This window comes from Aotus nancymaae, unplaced genomic scaffold (assembly GCF_030222135.1).
Source record: "Aotus nancymaae isolate 86718 unplaced genomic scaffold, 86718_ANA_hifiasm-v0.15.2.pri h1tg000046l, whole genome shotgun sequence".
In the NCBI taxonomy this organism is placed as follows: domain Eukaryota; kingdom Metazoa; phylum Chordata; class Mammalia; order Primates; family Aotidae; genus Aotus; species Aotus nancymaae.
Window position 1 is genome coordinate 25,698,942 of NW_026988460.1, and position 14,361 is coordinate 25,713,302.

The 14,361-nt window shown below is 43.9% G+C and overlaps 1 protein-coding gene across 1 annotated transcript in view; it reads left to right on the forward strand.

The window, feature by feature from the left end:
• The first annotated feature begins 7,239 nt into the window (after nt 1-7,239).
• Nucleotides 7,240-14,361, forward strand: part of NR2C2 (nuclear receptor subfamily 2 group C member 2) — a 91,253-nt gene continuing 84,131 nt past the window's right edge. The window contains exon 1 of the mRNA XM_021675780.2: nt 7,240-7,288. The gene's annotated coding sequence lies outside the window, so the exon portion shown is untranslated. The remainder of the gene's footprint in view (nt 7,289-14,361) is intronic.

Here is a 14,361-nt window from a genome sequence, read left to right on the forward strand (position 1 = left end):
ATGGTCTCAACAAGTAACAAATAGAGAAAGTAACTATATGTGACTTCTGGTGCTGTCATAAAAATCTCTCTTTTTTTTGTGACATTCCCTCTTGGGATGCATCCACCATGCTGTAAGGAAGCCCAAGCCAAATGTAGGTGTTCATGCTGACAGCCAAGTACCAACCCCAGATGTATAAAGGAGTCTTTCAGATGACTCCAGCTATGTGACCATGAGGGATGCCAAGAGAGAACAACCTGAGGCCCCTAGAATTGATTTTTTTTTTTTTTTTAAAAGTAACTGTTGGTCTTTAGGCCACTGAGTTTGGGTGTGATTAATTATGCAATAGATGACTAGAAAACACGCATTTCTTAGCTCCCTCCTCAAACCCACTAAAGCCAGTAAATGAATAAAAAGATATAACCCAAAGGATAGAGTTCCAGAGGAGACACAGGGTATAGAAAATGTCAACCCATTTTTGGAAGATATAACACGCAGACACAGAGAAAATAATCAAGAAAATGCCTCAGACAGGGATGCCAGCGAAGACACAAAAGGGCTTCTGCCCCTGGAGGCTCGCAAATCGGAGGCACAGGTATCTTGGAAGGCCAGGGTGGGACTGAAGACAGGAGGATCAGCTGGGAATCTCTGTGAGGCGTCATGAGATCCTCAGATTTCCCAGACTCGTGCTAGCAGAAAATAAGTTTCCTTTCTGGTAGGGGGAAGGAGGGGTGGTGGAGGGGAACAAAACAGAACTAGAAGAGGCTGGGGACTCAGGGACACATGCATGGCTAAGACCAAGGGTATGATACTTCACTGAAAACAAATGGCTAAAAGTCTATATGCTCACCAGTAGAACTCTCCCCTCCACCTATTATCCTTAAAATTGACACAGGCAGTTCCTAGTTAGGTAACATTTAAAAAACAAAAAATATCCCTTGGAACAATATATACTCTAAAACAAGGATCAAGGGTCAGTGCATTTTTCTGAGAATATTAACTTTCTATCCAATTCTCAAGGGGGTTCATGCCTCTCTCAAAAGACAGAGCTACTGCTCTAAGATACTTGAGCCAAGTACAACCTGGAAATAACACTTTTTCAAGGCCCAGGCAGCCCCAGAAACTAAAGGGGTATAAGTCTCAGAAAAGCAATTCAAGAAGAGGATACGAAATGCACTCTTGGTGTCCCTGTGTTCTCATACCATTAATCCACCACAGGGAAAACAGTCTTTCTCTGGTCTCCTCTTGGGAAGAACAAGGGCCATTTACATAGAAGTTGAGGCCTCCCCAAATAGCCTGATAGGCTGTGCTAGAGCTTGACTTTGACAGACCATAGAGGTGGGCAGAAGAAAGTTTTCTTCCTCTTGGAGTCCTCAAGGACAGAAGAGCAGAAACAAGCACAAACAGTTATTAATAAATGTTCCACCCCTTGCTGGCCATGCAACTTTGGAGAAGTCATCCTCTCTGTTAGGTCTCGGCCTGTTTAGCTGTAAAAACAGGATAATACCATCTAATTCACAAGGTTATTGTAAATTAAACAGGGTAAGGTGTTAAATCTAAAGTAATATGCAATCTGGTATTCAGAGATTTTATCTTATCTGCCCAGATTCCACACTGCTTTTGTTTTTTTTTTTTTTGAGACTGGGACTTGCTCTGTAACCCAGACTAGAGTGCAGTGGCACAATCATGGCTCACTGCAGCTTTGACCTCCCTAGGCTCAAGCGATCCTCCTATCTCAGCCTCCAGTAGCTGAGACTACAGGCATGCGCCACCACACCCAGCTAATTTTTGTATTTTTACTGGAGATGGTGTTTCACCATGTTGCCCACGCTGGTCTCAAGCTCAAGCAATCCACCTGCCTCAGTCTCCCAAAGCACTGAGATTACAGGAGTGAGCCACTATACCTCGCTCAGATTCCACAATTAAAAAAAAGGGGTGGGGGTGGGTGGCTAACAGCAACCAAGTTTATATTACAACCAGGTAATTGTACAAACGATATAAACAGAAAGATAAAATTATTAGTACATATATAGTAATAAAGCATAAGCTATTATACAGAAAATGTGATACAAAGTTGTACATAAATACTTATAAAGGCAATTAATCTTCCCCAGTCTATGGGAATACAAAAGTTGCCAGTAATTAATTTACATTACAAAAAAGGAAAACCATTATTTATGCTATCACAAAACCAATACCCTTACAAGTAAAAACAATCTCTGCTTGATATTAGTAATTTGAAAAACCTAGCACATCTTCAACTATTGTTTAATCAAAACTTCATTTTCATTGACTCAACATTTATCACTTAAAGATGTAAAATAACCTTGCATGGCAAATGTTTACTCTGTACTAATGAAACTATGAAACAGTTCCTGCTCTCAAGTACACAGACAAGTCAATCAATGATGGACTGCAGAACAGACTGGTGAGTGTTACAAAAAACTGCCCAGGGAACCACTAGGGGTGGAGGAAGAACTCCTGGGTCTCACCATTGGGCACTTAGTGCTTTCACTTTCATCTGTAAACCAAGGGACAATTATATGAATATTGTATGAATACACTGCTACGGGGAAAAGCATTCATTCAACAGATGCACACTACATACTCTGTACTAGCAATTGTGTTAAGAGCTGAAACAGGGAAGGACAAGACACATCCTACCAGGGCTCCCAATATGGGCAGGTGCTGAGCTAATGCACACACAAGGGTTGGGTACTGCCAGATATCACCACTCTGGAGCAAGCACCTGTCTCTGTGAATGAATAATCTCCAGCATGGTAAGAGTTAACTGTATTCCAAAAGGTGAAACGAAACTTTTTTGCTTTGTTATGACGCATGTTTCAAATTGGATCAGTAGTTCAGGCCTGGAGTATGCATCAGAATAATCTGTGAAGCTCAGTAAAAGTGCAGATACCAGGGCCCACCTAAAGCTTACTGCTTCAGAACCACTGGGGGCCTGGCAGTTCTCAGATGCACACCTAGTTAAGAATCCTTTAAAGGCTGATAAAGCAATCTTGAAACCACTGTCAATGCAAAAGTGGATGCTCCTCATTAATAAGAACTCAAAAATAAAGTAGAGCTAGTATAATACTTGTTTTTGTTTTTATGTGCCTATAAAACCCATCAAAGTGTTAGAAAGCTACTTTCTAAGTAAAAAGACTTGCAGTCAAAAAACCAGAGCCCCCTCCACCAAAAAAAAAAAGGCACCATAACAGTGCTGACCTCAACGTGCAAAGGCCTGTTATGTGCTGTTGTTACTGTATGCTGTGTGCATGTGTACATACGCATCTGTTTTCAGGGGAAGAAAAGCTGTTAAAGTCAATTAAGGTTATGAATTCTTGCTACTACTTTAATATTAAACTAACCTTTAAGTGAAAAATTATTGAACACTATTACAAATGTAGCAAACTGACATAGATGGTTTACTACACAAGCTTTAATGTCAAAGGGACTAGATCATAGCCCCAGTTTCACTTATTGGACCTATAACATTGTGCAGGTCTCTTATCTGGGCCACAGTTCCTACACCTCAGGAAAATGGAAGTAACTACTTCATTTACAGAGCTATTAAATGGAAGAAGTGAGAAAACTATAAACCAACATCAAAGCCTGAATTATTGCTTAGTATTTACTTTAAAATCTAGTACAACTGCAATATTTTTAATTAAAAACCAGGTGGGGTACAGTGGCTCACACCTGTAATGCTAACACTTTGGAAAGTTGAGATGGGAGGTTCACTTGAGGCCAGGAGATCAAGACCACCCTGGTCAACAAAGCAAGACCCTATCTTTTTTTTTTTTTTTTTTGACACGGTTTTGCTCTTGTCGCCCAGGTTGGAGTGCAAGGGCGCGATCTCAGCTCACTGCAACCTCCACCTCAAGCAATTCTCCTGCCTCAGCCTCCCAAAGTAGCTGGGATTACAGGCCCTTGCAACCAACGCCTAGCTCATTTCTTTGTGTTTTTAGTAGGAACAGGGTTTCACCATGTTGGCCAGGCTGGTCTTGAACTACTGACCTCAAGTGATCCACCTGCATCAGGCTCCCAAGGTACAGGGATTACAGGCGTGAGCCACTGTGCCCAGCCAACCCCATCTAATAAAGAAAAAGAGTACACAACCACAAAGCACTGGGCCAAGTGCATTGTTTCCATGTTTGCAAGGATTTACCATCGAAATACTAGGTTGATGCAAAAGTTAATTTCCGGACTGTGAATTTCAAATCATTGTAACTAGGTTCAAACCTATCTTTATTAATCAAAATAGGAACCATTACAATCAACACATTTTTGCCAATTGGAAACAAATTTATTCCTGTAGCATAAAAATGCGTGCTTCAGGATTCAGTGAACTCTTGGAAAGCATTTTCTGCAACCTGCTGAAGCGTTTTCCCTGCAAAAAGTTGTCAAGATGCCAGAAGTGGTAGTTGGTTGGCCAGAGGTCAGGTGTATACGGTGGATGAGGCAAAACTTTGTGGCCCAATTCCTTCAACTTTTGAAGTGTTGGTTGTGTGACATGCAGTCAAGTATTGTCGTGGAGAAAAACTAGGCCCTTTCTGTTGACCAATGCCAGCTGCAGGCGTTGTAGTTTTCGGTGCATCTTATCGATTTGCTGAGCATATTTCTCAGATGTAATGGTTTTGCCAGGATTCAGAAAGCTGTAGTGGATCAGACTGGCAGCAGATTACCAAACAGTGACCATGACCTTTTTTTTGGTGTAAGTTTGGCATTGGGAACTGCTTTGGAGCTGCTTCTTGGTCCAACCACTGAGCTGGTTGTCGCTGGTTGCTGTATAAAATCCACTTTTCGTTGCACATCATAATCCCATTAAGAAATGGTTCACTGTTCTTGCGTGGGATAAAAAGACACTTCAAAAGAACAATATTTTTGATTTTTGTTCAGCTCATGAGGCACCCACTTATCAAGCTTTTTCACCTTTCCGATTTGCATTAAATTCCAACGACCCAAATGACTGTGGATAGTGAATGCTGAGTTCTTTCGAAATTTTTCATGTAGTTCGATGATTGCTCTCGATTGGTCATTGTCAGCTTCCCGTTGCCCACCACCAGGTTCCTCCTCTGCAAGGCTCTCTTCTCCTTTGCAAAACTTCTTGAGCCACCACTGCACTGTATGTTCCTTAGCAGTTCCTGGGCCAAATGTGTTACTGATGTTTTGAGTTGTCTCTGCTGCTTTATGACCCATTTTGAACTCAAACAAGAAAATTGCTCCAATTTGCTTTTTGTCTAACATCATTAGACAAAAAGCATAGTCTAAATATACATAGCATTATCTATAATAAACAGCAAGTAATAAGTCATTAGCAAAAAAAATAGTGAGAAACGTGCATTAAAGTGGTCCACATTTATTTAAGAATGTATTCCAGGCCGGGCACGGTGGGTCACGCCTGTAATCCCAGCCCTTTGGGAGGCCAAGGAGGGCGGATCACGAGGTCAGGTGATCGAGACCATCCAGCTTAACGTGGTGAAACCCCGTCTCTACTAAAAATACAAAAATTAGCTGGGCGTGGTGGCGCACGCCTGTAGTCCCAACCACTTGGGAGGCTGAGGCAGGAGAATCGCTTTAACCCGGGAGGTGGAGGCTGCAGTGAGCCGAGATCGCACCATTGCACTCCAGCTCGGGCAACAAGAGCGAAACTCCGTCTCCCCCCAACAACAACAACAACAAAAAGTATTCCAACATCAAACAGCACATTTCAATAATACAAACCTTTTTGGTTCTCACCCACCTCACCTCCAAAATAGGACAACCTTTCTGCCAGAAAAAATTTGACCACATTCTCTTAAGGCCTTTTCCAATTTCAAGATCTATGCTTCACCATGACTAAACGAACCTAGCTTTTTCCCCACTTTGCAAAATGAGCAAGGAAGACGGGGAAATAGGTATGTTTAAAACATTTCTTATCAAATAGAAATATTATAAGATAATGGGGAAAAATACTGAAGTTAGAGTCATCCTAATAAAAGCCCAAATGGGTACTGTGTAAAAAAAAAAAGTTAACCCATCCATTCTAGAGTCAGTATTTCCTGTTAAGAAGCAAGAAAACTGAAGGAAAAAAAATCACTTAGTACAAGATCTACAACCTGTAGTCTCAACACTTCAGGGCATTTAGGATAAATAAGCACCTGCACCTTCCCAGGCAAGTCAAAACCACAACAGAAGAGAGAGAAATATGTAACGAAAACTTGCAGCCCAAGAGTTTAAGATCAAGACAGGCCATTTTCTTCATATAAATTTAAGCAATGCTGCTAAAAGCTGCTTTACACATTCCTACCTATTACCATTTACTACTTTCATATCTCGAGGAGGCATGGAATTACACAAGATCTGGATCGTATGTTCATTAAGAAAAAATTACAGATTCTAGGGCATTTCAACACTTCACCTGCGATGGCCAGAGCGGACGCATCTCTGGGCCTTTAATACCTAAATTAAAAACTATCTGTACCAACGAAGGCCAGAAGAGAGCAATTCCCACTCAATACAACCCCTACTTCCGACCTATAGGCGCCCTACTGAGCCGCTGGGCGAATCCGTCGCACTAGTCAGGGCCCCGCTTCTTCCATCAACAGACTTTGCGAGCCTCCCAGAAGCCTCGGCTAGGCGGGAGGCCCGGGTGGAGGCCACCACTGCGAGCACTGTACCCACCCAACCGCGAGGAGTTCGCGGTTCCCCCGAGGGGCGGGCCTGCGCCCGGGTAACCGTGCGCGACATCCACGAGTTTTTAGGACCTCTAGCTTTTCGGCCTTTAGGCCCCGGCGCCTGCGCCATTTAAGCCACAGATACGCCCGCCCCGCCGCGACCGAGCCCGGCGGCAGCCGCCGCAACCGCCGCTCAGGGCCCCGTAGCCCAAGGGCCGGATGGACCGAGCGCCGGCCGCGGCGTTCCGGTGCGCGCGCGCGCCTCAGCCAATCGCGTGCTCGCCCGCCCCCCGCCGCCGCGGCGAGGCTGGCGCTGGGAAGAGGAAGAAGAACATTCGCCCTCCTCCTACCAGCGCGCGGGCGGCGGCGGCGGCGGCACCGGGGTCACGAACTCTGACCTTTCACTGACAAAAACAATAACAAACCCCCCCTTCCCCGCGACCCCGGCGGCGCCCCCGGGCCCGTCCCCGCCACCCCGCTCCCACCTCGGGATCTCGTCTCTCGCCCGCTGCCCCGCGAGCCCGCGGCCCCCGGGCTCCCGCCATCCGCCGACGCCGGGAGCCGGGGCTCCCCGCGCCCTGCCCTCCGCGCCGGGGGCCGCCCGCCGCAGACACGGGACCCGCTTCGAGGCCGCTTTGGCGCCAAACCCTAAGGTAAAATTGAAAGAGGGTCGGGCTGGCTCGGGCCGGCGGCGGAGGGGGCGGGCCTGGCGCGCGGACATGGAGGCGCCGCAGCGGCGGCTGAACCCGACCCCTTTACCTTTGCCACGGGGCGGCGGCGGCGGCGCCCGGCGCTTTGCATAGTGGGCCGGGCCGCTCCCCTCCCCTCCCCGCCCGCGGCCGGACGAAGTGAGCGGGTTCCCCCTGACCGGCCGGGCCGGCGCAAGGGTGGGGGCGGAGGGGGAATGGCCGCGGCCCCGCCTCACAGTTGGCCCTCCGCCAGCGCCGCCATTTTGTTCTCGACGGAGATGGCTCGGGCTGGGCGGGCTCCCTTCCTTTTTATCCTCCTCTGCCCTCCTGCAGTGCCTTGTTCCCTCTCTCTTGGGCTCTTTGCCCCTCTGCTTCTAGTCCGCCTTTGGCGGCCGCCGCGGCCCAACCGCCGTTTTTTCTGAAGGGGAGGGTGAAGGGAAAGGAGGAAGGCGGGTGCGAGGCACCACCTCGTGAGCGACGGGTGGGCCGACCAATTGGCGTCCGAAGAGGAGGGTCGGGTCTTGTGGCACCGCCCCCATAAGCTTTGTTGATTGGGTGAGGCAGAAGAGGGCGGTCCCTGTGGGGCGCGGGAGCCCTGGCGGGGCGGGAGTAGAGGCCGGGGTGCGGAGTGGGGCCGGGTCGCCGGGGGCGGGGCCGGGGGCGGGGCACAAGGGGCGCGGCCGGGTGGAGAGGCCGGCGCCCGGTCCTGGGCCCTGGGGTGGGCGGCTTCCCTCTGCCTGGAAAGCATCCAGGATGAGTACTAAGGAACAATAGTATTAAAGGTGATGCATTTCGAGTACACGATGAGGTCTCGAGAGAAGAGGTTTTCGGAACGCGGACAGACCCGTTTCAGGGCTCCTGCTCGTTATTTCGGAGCGGCCATAGGGAATCCCCAAATGAGGCTCAATTTTATCTGTTGTAAAATGGGGAGCATAGGCATTCTCGCCAGGCTGGACCTCCCTTTTCAGCATTGTTTTTGGGACTCTACTCAGAAAATGGAGTCAAGTCTACTTTGCTAGCCTCAAAGTCACTTGAAAATGGTGTTACTGTTAAAAATGGGATTATAGCCACAAGGAGAGGCAAGCTTAAGGATATTAAGGGCCTGAGAGAGCACAATTCGGGGGGGATTCTCTTCTCATTCTTTCACTGAATACATGTTTACTTAGTTTTAGGCACTAGGGATATATCTGGAGAACCAGCCGGACGAGACCCCTGCCCTCACTAGAGTTGGGGGCTGGGGGGTGAATAGACAAAGAAATAATTCCAGAGAGTGGTAAGTTCTGTGAAAGGAAAGAAACCAAATGACCTGCTGAAGAAGACCTCAGGCAGTAATTTAGATGGAATGATCATAGTGGCCTCTCTGAGGAAGTGATGTTTGAACAGGGGAACCCAAGGAAGGAATGGCATTCCAGACAGGACAGCCTGTTTAAGGGCCCCTGAGGAAGAGCATTTGATGTGATTGAGAACTAGCTACTTGTGGCTGGAGAGTTGGTTGGAACTAGTTAATTGTCCATTATCCCACTCCAGGCCAAAGGCTGTGAAATATAGCAAGGGTAGTGAGGAACAAGTCTTCAATGTAATAATAAAGTCGAGGAAAATACTGCCTTCATACAAATTGCTGGTGAATACATGACTTGGGAGGAGGGCCTCGGAAACTCACTTTACTTCCAGATTCAAATCCTTTGTCAGCCTCTTATATACATCTCGAATTCATCAATATTTCCTGAATATGCCACAAATACTCCAGGCACTGTGTGCTAGGCTGAGAATACAAAAATGACTAAGACACTGGTGCTCAAACATGTGAACGTGATTTTTTTGTGTGTCAGACCAGGGTCTCGCTCTATCGCCCAGGCTGAAGTTGAATATAATTCTCTATGTACAAGTTCTACACACACACACACTCACTCTCTCTCTCTCTCTCTCTCTCTCTGTTTTTCTTTCTCTCTGGAGCTAAAGAGCTATTTATACACATCCATACACAGACAAAATGTTTCAGTGTTGTGATTGGCAACTCCCAACTTTTACTAGCAGTGTAATTTTGTGTAAGTTACCTTTCCTAGCCTCACTAACCTCGTCTGGACAATAATAGAACCTTCCTTCTAGAACTCAAGATTAAATGAGTTAATGTAAATAATAGAGCTTAGCAAAGTGCCTGACATAGAGTAAATACTCTATAAATAATTAGAGTTATTGTCATTATGAAGTACTGGTATAGACATTGGACTAGTTGAGTGATAGAAACAATGAAATTTTTAGGCAGTGTGGTGTAGGGGCAAAAACAATAGATTGATGTTCTGAGATTCTAGTTTTTGGCTCTATGCTTTCAACTAGTTACTTGGCGTCCAGGACAAACGTTTAGAAAATAAAATAGTGGAACTAAATAGTACTAACCAAAGTATAAGGTGCTTTATGATTTACAAAACTCTTTTACAGGCAGTATGTTGTTCATGCTCCGCTAGAACCTACGTAATGGCAGAGGCTCTTTTCCTGCTTTATGTTTAAAAACCTTTCCAAGGCTTTTCATTATTTTCTTATCTGTGTACCCCTAACTCCCTGTGCTCTGGACACACTGGCCTACCTTCAACTTCCTTGACCAGTGTAGCTTACCTTCCCACCCTACGCCCTTTCACAGGCTGTTCCCTGAGCCTGATATATTCAAATGTCTGTCCCCTACCCCTACGTCCCCCCCACCCTACCTCAGATATTGGCTTAAGCATCACTTCTTCAGGGAAGTCCTCCCTAATTCCCATTGCCAATCTAGATCAGATTCTTTTTATTGTGTTTCTTTTCTTTATAACCTTTATTTCGCTTTGTAATTACACACTCCATTATGTGATTATTTGATTAATGTCTGTCCTTACCACACTGTAAGCCAGGAAAGCAGGAATACATTTTGTTCACCATTACTTGCCCTGCACTTAGAAGAGTGCCTGGCACTATTTGTTGAATGAATTGTTGATAATTTACAATGTCACTGATAACTAAGTTGCTGTGCATTGATGGATACCTTTTATGTGAGCCTTTTTGGCAATTCAGATAACACTGCCAGCAATAAAAAGCCTGTTAACGTATTTGGTTGTATTTAGGAAGTGATTTCTGTCAGGTATGCCACTGCCTTGAGACATAAATATTGGATAAAATGACCTGTTTCAATCATTTTTCCCACTATATTGATCTTTTTATGATTTAATTACAAATTTAATTACATGAAAGTAAGTTCATATGTGAAGAAATAAATAGCCCAGACATCCTTATGTTATTTAACTGAAGAAACAAAGCACCAAACTAACATGATTTTCTTGAAATCAAATATTCTGATTTTTGTTTCACTATCACAGGGAATTGGAGAACAAGGAAGAAACCTCCAGTGGGTTCACAGGGGAGCTGGGAGTTGAAAGTCTCTGTAGCCATTACTTTGGGATATTTATCCTTCCAGAGATAAATTTATTCATTTAATGAAATTATTGAAAATCATCTTTTAATTGCTTTACCAAAGCTAAAAGCAAATTTTGTAAAGTATATGTCAAGTTTCTACTCCAAAGTGTGGTAAAGAGAACATTTGTATTGACTTATTTTATATTGTAAAACTTTTAAAATAAGATACCGTTAGGGTATTTTAAAAATAACAATAGTTTATTTTTGGATTTTTTTTTTTCTGTCTTGCTCAAGGATTTCTGGTATCACTTGTTCAATTCAACACCTGATTCATTGAGCTAATTACTCAGCATAACCAAAGAACTGATAGTTTAGTAAAACAGCTATATATTTTCTTACACCATTAAGTTACTCATTTATTGCTTTCAGTAGCTGTATTCACAGTGACCTTGAAGTTTTGTTTTCATGATCATTCCTTTATAGAAGAAAATCTCTATGTGTAATAACCTTCTCACTTTATGAAGTTGGCTGGGAAGTTTTAGCATCTGTCTCCAAGGAGTCATGTGGCAGGGCAGTGCAGTGACAAAGAGCTTGGGATATGAAGGCAGAAAGACCTGTCTTCAGAACCTGAAGTTTGTAGATTCTCTGAGGCGTATAATTCCCCATTTGTCAAACAGAGAGGTGGTAGCCAGCGTTGAGATAGGGGCCAGAAGTAGAGGACACTTGTTGTCTGAATGACTTTGAGAACAAGGTAGGTGAGTCTTTGTGGAGCAGCTCTGTTTTCAGCCATGGCACTGAGCCACTGGCCTCCTGTGTCAGTTGCCTGAGTGTCTCCACATATTGAGGGCCTTCCATTGGGATTTTTATTGTTGAGTTCTCTTACCTATGAGCCATATGCTCCTTTAGTCCCAAAGCATCTCCTATACAAGTATCACCTTAATAAATATCACACGGGGAGTCTGTGAAGGAATCCTAGAATCTCAGAATTGGACGTGGTCTTAGACCTCAAGTTCAGCTTCATACTTGATACAAGAATCCCCTGCCGGATTTTTGTTTACCACTTTTTACTTTATTGTTAACTATGAGGGCCTTAAATGATACTGCCTTTTTTCTGCCCTGTGTGATCATCATCTTTACCCTATTAGATACATTTGTGCCCCTGACACACGTTGTAAAAGATAACGTTCTTCCTTATTTGTTGGAGGTTTGCTTGCCTTCAACCTAACATGCCAGAGGCTGAGATTCTCTGTCATTCTCTCCCATCCTGCCATTCTTTTCCCCAGATCCCACTACTGCTACCCCAGATAGCAGGCCTACTCCTCATGCTCACTTCAGGTCCTGAGTGCTAGAGAGTAAAGCAGCAGGAGCTCTATACCAAAAGGAGAACCGCCCAGGAACAACAGCTCAACTAGCACAGCTCACAATGAGGAGGAGGGGGAGTGAGTAGAGGGATGAAAGCCCAGATCAGTGCATTGGCATAGGTATTTGTTAAGGGGGCAATAAATGCAGATGCAGACCCCTGGTACCTGGAAGTCTTAGAATAGAGGGATGGGAGGTGAATTGTTAGGACAGAAAGGGAATAGGCTAGCTCAGACACTTGACTGTTCTTTCTGAGTTACCCTTAGACTCCAGGTGGCCTGTAATGATGAAAGTCAGCCTCAGGGGCAAAGCGTGATTTTTAGGGTCAATAGAAAGTACCTCCTCCACTGTAATAAGAGGCCTGAAGTCCTTTAATAGGAGATGAAATTTTCTGTTCCATAATTATTAACCCCAAAGATTTTAATTCCTGAAATGTTAACATATAGATGGAGAGGCATTTCATTCTAAGAGTCCAAGTGTAAAAGGATGTTTCCCCTTGTTTGGGTTAGTGAGAGGTGTGAGAAAAGGTCTTGGGGCCTGGAAAGTGGGGTGACTGCTACTGAAAAGTGAAGAGGAAAAATGAGAGACTAGTGGGGCTAGACTCAAGCTTTGAAGTCTTCCTGTTTTACAGGGAGGCACTTTACCTTTGTTGTTCGTATATTAATAAAAGCTATGCAGGAGAAAAAAGTTTCCTACCTGACTGTCCACCCATGTTTCTTAAAAGGAAAGATAAACAACCGAGGCTGGATGGCTCTTGAGAAGTTGCACAATACTAGCAGGCTTCATGCTGCATTTCCCCCAGTGGTGTTGTACAGTGAATCTGATTAGCTATTATTTGTAACACTTTGGAAATGTCATTTGTACCACCCTCGTTCTTGTCACCTGTCCCCCCACTATGGTGTCTGTAATAATACATCTTTTTATTAGGTTGATAAGATGACTAGCCCTGGAATTATTGAAAAATCATCTTTTAATTGATTGCTTTACCAAGACTAAAAGCAGATGTCACAAAGTATATATTAGCTCTTAACTGGAAAGGCTAATAATTAGAATGTGTTGTTGACTTATTTAATATAATACAGATTTTTTAAATAAAATTTAAATTTGTAATATATCTCTTTTCTAAATAAGTAAACAATGTACTTTCTTATGAAAGTAAAAATTAAAAACCGATAAAAGAAGTTAAACAGTTATTTTTTAAAAACTAAAATTTTCAAAGAAAAGATAGCAGTGCATCAAAAGGCGTGTGTAAAAATGTTCATAGGATCAGATGTAATTGTTTCGCCAGGATTTAAAAAAAAAATGCTCAGAGGAGCACTAATCATAAGGGCTCCAAACTAGAAACAATCTAAGTGTCCATCAGCTATAGCATGGAGAAATAAATTGGGCATAGTCATACATTAGATTACTACACAACAATGAAAATGGATTCACTACTCATGGTTATTATAAAAATAATGTTGGGCAAAAAAAGCCAGGCACACCAAAAAGTGTATTATAAACAGTGCAATAGTATTGTAAAGTAATACCAATAGTATAAACGTCAGGAGACGGAAGAAAAGTTAATGACTATGGGAGGGCTGTGAGAGGGACTTTTGGGGGTACTGGTAATGTCCTGTTTTCTGATCTGAATGGCACTTATATGTGTATTCTGTGTGTTCAGTTAGTGAAAATTCATCAAACTGTTCATTTATGATTAGTGCCTTTTTTTTTTTGAGATGGAATCTCCCTCTGCCACCCAGGCCAGAGTGCAGTGGTGCGATCTTGGTTCACTGCAATCTCCGCCTCCCAGGTTCAAAAGATTCTTGTCCCTCAGCTTCTTGAGTAGCTGAGACTACAGGCATGTGCCATCATGCCCAGCAAATTGTTTGTATTTTAGTAGAGACAGGGTTTCACCATGTTGCCCAGGCTGGTCTCGAACTCCTGAGCTGAGGCATTCCACTCACTTTGGCCTCCCAAAGTGCTAGGATTACAGGTGGGAGCCATTGCACCTGGCTGATTTGTGCTCTTTTGTATTTGCATGTTGCTGTTAAGTAAAAAATTTTACTTAAGATAGTAAAATTATTTTCACTATTTTAATTAATGTGATGATTGTTTAGGTTACGTTTTAAGGGAAGTATGTGTTCAGAGTTCTAAAACTGCCATGGTTCTACCTGGGTGGAGCAGCCTTAGAAGTTTCTGTTAGCAATACTGAAACATAACTCACATATTAGGAATTAGTGGTTGTGTATATTATTAAATGATCTAGCTTATTGATGTAAGCAGTTTGTTCCCTTAATTTTTTCTGTCACTTTTTTTTC